General features: G+C 37.9%; 1 pseudogene; it reads right to left on the reverse strand.

Annotated features, from left to right (window-relative positions):
* Positions 1-5,071: 5,071 nt before the first annotated feature.
* LOC119259818 (ADP-ribosylation factor-like protein 1) lies at positions 5,072-6,080 on the reverse strand (annotated as a pseudogene).
* Positions 6,081-6,522: the final 442 nt, after the last annotated feature.

The raw sequence follows: 6,522 nt of genomic DNA on the forward strand, positions 1-6,522 counted from the left end.
ACAGCTTCACAGCGCTGCGCTCAACTGCCTGCGCCACCAGGGGAAGCCCCCCAGTTTTTTGTGGTATATTCTCTGCCACGCAAAAAATTTTAATTTTTTGGTAATCAAAAGTATCAGTTTTGGCCTACATTATTTCTGGATTTCGCATAAGAGTAAGAAATGTTTTTCCAGGTTGTAGATGAATGAACCCATGTTCTATTTTAGAACTTGATTTATTTTCCATTTGTATTTCTTGCTCATTTGAAATTTATCCAGGTGTTAGGGGTGAGAAATGACTTAAATGTCTCTTCAGACCAGATTTTAAATACAGGACTTTATAAAAATAACAATGAGACTTTTTCAGAGTATCTGGACCCATATTATCTGTTGGGATCAAAGTGTAGTAGTAAAAGACAACAGGTTTTGCCCTCTACTTTCAGCTCATCCTTAGTGAAGAACTTGGGCTAATGCCTCACCCCAGCCTCTAGAAGAAAAAGCCACAGTGTAGTCTATGCAGGTCCAGCTTCCTTTTCTGGATCTCCTATGTACCTGCTTGAGATGGCCTCTTACCTTATGCAACTGTGTGCTGGGAATGTGGCTTATTTGTTGCAAAGATTTTCTTGTGGAGTTCTTACTCTTCACATTTGTAGATGCTGAATTCATGTTTCATATGGAATCTATAAGCTGGCCTTGGCAAGAGCGTTTTGCTTACCTCCCTGTCATACTCAATGACCTGCAAAGTGGTTTGGCTTCTCTGCTTGAGCCTTTAGAGCTCTCTAACCCATACTTACACATCAACCCTCTTGGCAGGCCATGATCCCCCTGGTCAGCAGGGGAAAGGAAAAATTTTACTCTACTACATTTTGTGAGAAGAGTAACTTTTTAATGTAGTAACCAAAATTAATATGTTAAAATTTACTGAATGTTTACTATGTGCTAGAAACCAGGTTAATCCCTAATACTCATGGGGGCAGTGCTAGAATACATAAAGAGGCCATTCCTTATGTATATATACTTAAAATTTAGGTTTTGAGCAAGCTATTAAATACATCCATTCCTTCTATTTTGTCAAACATGTCTTCATTTGGTATATTTAGAGTTATGCAACTATCACCACAATCTAACTTTAGAACATTTTTATCACCTCCCCCTAAATAAATCCTTTACTAATTAGTAATCACATTTCCCTCACCTACCTATCCTCAGCTCTAGTAAACCACTAATCTACTTGCTATGTAGAGTTACTTCTTCTGAACATTCCATCTGGAAATGGAATCATTGTGGTCTTTCTAACTAGCTTCTTTAATCTAGAGTATTTTCAAGGTCCTATATTGTGACATATAGCAGTACTTCATTGCTTTTCATTGAGGAATAATATCCCACTTCTATGAACATAACATTCTATTTTTCCATTTACCAGGAACTAGGGCTATATCAAATTTTTGGCTATTATGAATGATGTTACCACAGATACTCATGTACAGTTTTTGTGTGGATGAATGTTATTGCTGTTGAGTTTATCTAGATGTAGAACTGCCGCATTAAACTTTTTGAAGAACTTAGTTTTCCAAGGGAATGCAGCATCCTTACTAGCAATATATGAGGGTTCCTAGTTTTACTATGTGCTAGTTTTACATCCTGATGCTCATAATTGTTTTTTTGGATTATAGCCATTTTAGTTGGTATGAAGTGGTATCTTATTGTGGTTTTTATTTCCATTTCCACCATGGCTAACACTCTTAAACGTCTCTTCATGTGCTAATCTTATTTTTAAGTCTTTACTTAGTTAAAAATATGTGTTCTTGAGGTGGGAGAGGGGTATTAAAATAATTTTAAAACTACTTTAGGTCCATTAATTGAGAGTTAGTAAAACATTGTCAATTTTTAGTAGTTTGATGACATTTAAGGTGTGGTACTAATGAAATCAAGTTACAAGTTCAAGTTCTGAACAAATTGGTAGGCTTTTATGGAGAAAATTGTGGTTAAATAGCTACTGATATATTCCCCCATGAAGAATATTCTTTTACAGTATACTCCTTTAATTTGCAGATTCAGATCTTTAATACATTCCTCCTTTTATTTCTGAGTATCTTTTCTGTTCTGTTTGTTGGCTTCTCTAACTTAGGGGTATCAACAATCTGTATGCTGGGTTAGTTTTGTTCTCTATCAAGCATTATCTATGTTAGTCTCCTTGTCTTTTCCCCTCTGCATTTTTTTTTGTTTTTATCAGTAAATATTTATTGAGTGCCTACTATGTACTAGGTGCACCACACTAATGCAAGGGATACTAGCAGTAAATAAGGTATGGCCACTGCCCTCAAGGAATTTACATTTCAACAATTTAAAGTGCATCTCAGGTATTCTCATGACAGAGATAACCATCACTCTCAATTTTTCATTTTTTACAATGTGATAACATGATATAGCACAACTACCCACCAGAGCTATAAAATAGATTACTGGAGCTGACAGAAACCTTTCATATTTGTACAAGTCTCTTGAGTACAGGAAAGAAAACTCAGAGGTCATTTGTGCCTACAACTCATTTGTGTTCTGATTTCAATATGGTACTTCCCATTTTCATAAACAGAACTCGAGATTTATTTTGTAAATATCAATATTCAAACTCCTGTAACATACCTATATACACAAGGCCCCTGTAATTCATACCATATGAAAATAATTGTACATTCTCATCCTATTCTTTGTCATAAGCCAGAGGGATTAGGATCATCCTAGTGCTGACTCTGCCACAGCTTCTTGTGCCCTCAGGATGCAAGATGCAAGATGCAATGGCTATAGGGGCTCACTTGCCCATTTTGTTCTCACAGTATTCCTGAGCTGCTGTGGAGCCCTTAGCTACCTGGGAACAAGCTCAGCAACAGTTCATGCCCTTGACCAGAAGGAGGACCCAGTATTAAACTGAGGAATACTATTCTCCTAGCTAGCAAATACTATTTCAACCATAAACACATTCTGGGGTGCTGCAATGAGCCAGGCACCTGGATTCTAGAGATAGACATGCGAAGACGTCTGCCATCAGGAGTGACCTTTAACACACTGCTATGCCGGGTTAGTAATAGCAGGTTCTTAGAGAAAAAGTCTCCAAAAAAGATTTCAAAGAGACCAAAATAGGAGGGAAATGGGGAATGAATAAAAGTCCCACGGGTGAGAAGAGAAAGCCAACATTCATTTGCACTCAGAATAACCAAAAGTGTGAGGGAAGAGGCCACAAGCCTATATCTGAAGGACAGTGTCAGAGACAGGAAATAAAGCCACTGCTGTTCTGAATCTGAGAGACACAATAGTAGCAAGCTTCTCTTTACCAGCATCTGATTTTTATAATGCTGGTTGTCTAATTGAAAAACTGAAAAAAAATCCACCCAATTTTAGTATTTACTAAGGACTACATTCACTCCTCCTCCAGCTACTCCAGTGGTGGGCTGGGTAATTTCAAAATTTCTTTGGAACATAATTTTTTTTAAGCTTCTCTGATAACCTAGCAGGAAACCTAATCTTTAAAATGAATAATGTTTAATTTCTCCCTGTAGAATACAATTCTGCCTTTTTACTGAACTTATATGTCTAACTGCAGGTAAATAAATCAAAGACAATACAAATGTCTTAAATCTTTCAAAATAAAGCCTTTTTAAAATTTCTTTCAATGTGCTATGAATTCCATCATATATCAATTAAAGATTTTTTTTTTATACAAGCACTGGGTATAGTCAGAAGCGTGGGAGGGTAAGAGAATTCACCAGAGCCAGAGCAGAGAGCAGAACAGGCAGACTGACGAAGTACACTGCTGAGGGACCCTCGCTGGCAGCAGGGGATAGAACCGGCGCTGCAGAGGCTTCGGGCAGCTTCGCAGCCCAGCGCTCAACCGCTGCGCCACCAGGGGAGGCCCTTAAGATTTTTTCTATGTCTACTAGTATGGATAAATACATTTATGGACATTACTTTGAGTGTACTATGTCGATTTCAATTTATATAATTTTATTTAAGGACTGGGTTGTCTGTATTGCCAATATTAGCATTTTCAGGAATTTAAGGTATAGTTTATAGGACAAGCTTCTGACTCAGAAGTCTTGCTTAAAGCCTTCTTCCCACCTCACTAGCTGGGGACCCTGGGCAAGTCAACCATCAGAACCTTAGGTCCAAGTCTATAAAAATGAGACAGGACAGCCTGCTCTAACTCTATCGCAGGGATCCTATACACATCGACTAGATCAGTATGTGTAAAATTTTTTGTGACAACTACAAAGTACTCATGAAATGACAATGACAGGTCAGAGTCCAGCTAACCACAAACTTCATGCTGATAACCAAGTTCTTTTAAATGAAACAACATAAATAAAATGATCATTCAGCAAATGAAGACTGTATTACCCACACTATATTCCTAGCCTACTCTATTGAGTCTAATCTTTGGAAAAAATTCATTTTGGGGGAAAAATCTGAGTTAAGAAATTTATTAGTATTAATACAAACAAGCTGCAATCACTAATTAAAAAATAGGAAAGTTTTTTTTTAACCTCAATAAGAGTACACTCATTAATAGGACTGTATTTGAATAAGAATTCCATACAAATAGAATACATATATCTTTTTTTTTTAAAGATTTATTTATTTATTTGTACAAGAACCAGGGTACAGGCCAGATGCACGGGAGGGTGAAAGGATTCACCAGAGACAGAGCAGGGAACAGAACAGACAGACTGATGAAATACACCACTGAGGGGAGCAGCGGGCACGACAGGAGAGGTCTGCAGCGCCATGTGGGACCCTCGCTGGCTGGCCGGGATCGAACCTGCACTGCAGAGGCTGCAGACAGCCTCATAGCACGGTGCTCAACCGCCTGCGCCACCAGGGGAGGCCTATACATATATCTTAACACAAGAAAGCAAGGAAGGAATATTTGTGTTACACAGAAAAGATATTCAGTTGGTTCAATCAACATGAGTTACTCCTCCAACTAAATACTTTTCTATATTTATTACAAATGTTGCTGTCAGCATTTAGTAATATAAAGCACAAGTGACTTTTCCAAGGGATATGTGATGTAGTCTTCTTTTCAGAGAAGTGTTTGAATTTACTGCCTGCTCTTTCATGTTTCAACTAACCATTCCATTGCCTCATCAAGGCCAGTGCCTTTGGTTGCTGAAGTTCTGAGTATCTGCCATTTCCGGTCCTTCAAAGCGGGCAACCCAAGTGAATTCACCATCTCTGAGAGAGTTATGACTTGTTCCATGTCCTGCTTATTTGCAAACGCCACCAAAATAGCTATTCTTAGTTCTTCTTCCTCCAACAATGGCAACCAACTCTGATTTGGAAATGCCACTTCTCTCTCTCTCACAACTGACTACTACATAAATGACTGCATATGTGTTGGACTAATAACATCTCCAGTATGGCCTAATACTTGTCTGTCCTCCTAAATCCCAGACTTGGAATTTAAGGTTTTTGTGTTACTGTTTCAACATTAAATACAGTAGCAGGAATAGTGGTAACGACTTCACCAATTTGTAATCTGTACAAAATTATAGTTTTTCCTGCTTCATCTAATCCCAAAATTAAAATCATTTCCCAGGCTCTGAACAGACTGAAAAAATACTTGAGAAAAAACCACCCACGTCTGCCTTCGTCGATTGTCAGAGACACGCCCCAGGCTTGACAGCAACTTTTTTTCTTTAATATTTTATTTTATATAATTCTTACATCATTTTTCATTTTTGCACAATGTATGCATTTTCATTTTGGCTATATTCCCCATACAATTGCACCCCCCTTTTTTTGAGCCTCGGTGGTGCTGCCACCTCCACTAGTGTTGGCCTATGGCTCTGGCTCCAGCTCCGGGTCGGTTTCCCTGGAAGCCCAGCCCACCAGCAACTTTCACGTTGGACTCCCGGCGAGGGCGGGAGTGGGGATCATGGCGACCCCCACCCCTGCCTTTTTTTGTGATGCTTTCCAGAGTTTCTTCCGTAGTGGCAACTTGATTTCAAGCTTACGGGTGAATGGGTCGTGGGAATTTTACGGGACTATAACCAAGATGAAAATGCATACATTGTACAAAAATGAAAAATGATGTAAAAAATATATAAAATAATTAACAATTAAAAAAGAAAAAAATATTGCTTGAACTGTATTCATTAGATCTGTAATTGTGTTCCTATTTTTTTCAACTACTTCTTAGCTTGATTTCTTAGTGTCCATTTTTAAGCTTTTGATATTTTAAATTCATACTGTAAGTTCTTTGGTAGAGAATCTGCTTCTTTGGCATAAATTTCCTTCTAGATGGGGTTCTTCATCTATCTTTGTATATAACCTATCTTTCAGGGTTTGGGTTTGCTTTTGCTATGTGCTTTCTTATGTTTCATAGGTGCATTCTTTCCAACTATCTGATAGCTTATGTATAGATTTTTCTTGATATTCTGCCCATCCAATCTGGAAATGAGTTGGTCTTCCCAGAACCATAGTTTGGTGGCTGGGTATTGTGTTTTTTCTTTTTGTCTTTCTTTCTTTCTTTTCTTTTTTTTTTGTAGC

This window comes from Talpa occidentalis, unplaced genomic scaffold (genome assembly GCF_014898055.3).
Source record: "Talpa occidentalis isolate TD23 unplaced genomic scaffold, MPIMG_talOcc4v2.1 talOcc4.5, whole genome shotgun sequence".
In the NCBI taxonomy this organism is placed as follows: domain Eukaryota; kingdom Metazoa; phylum Chordata; class Mammalia; order Eulipotyphla; family Talpidae; genus Talpa; species Talpa occidentalis.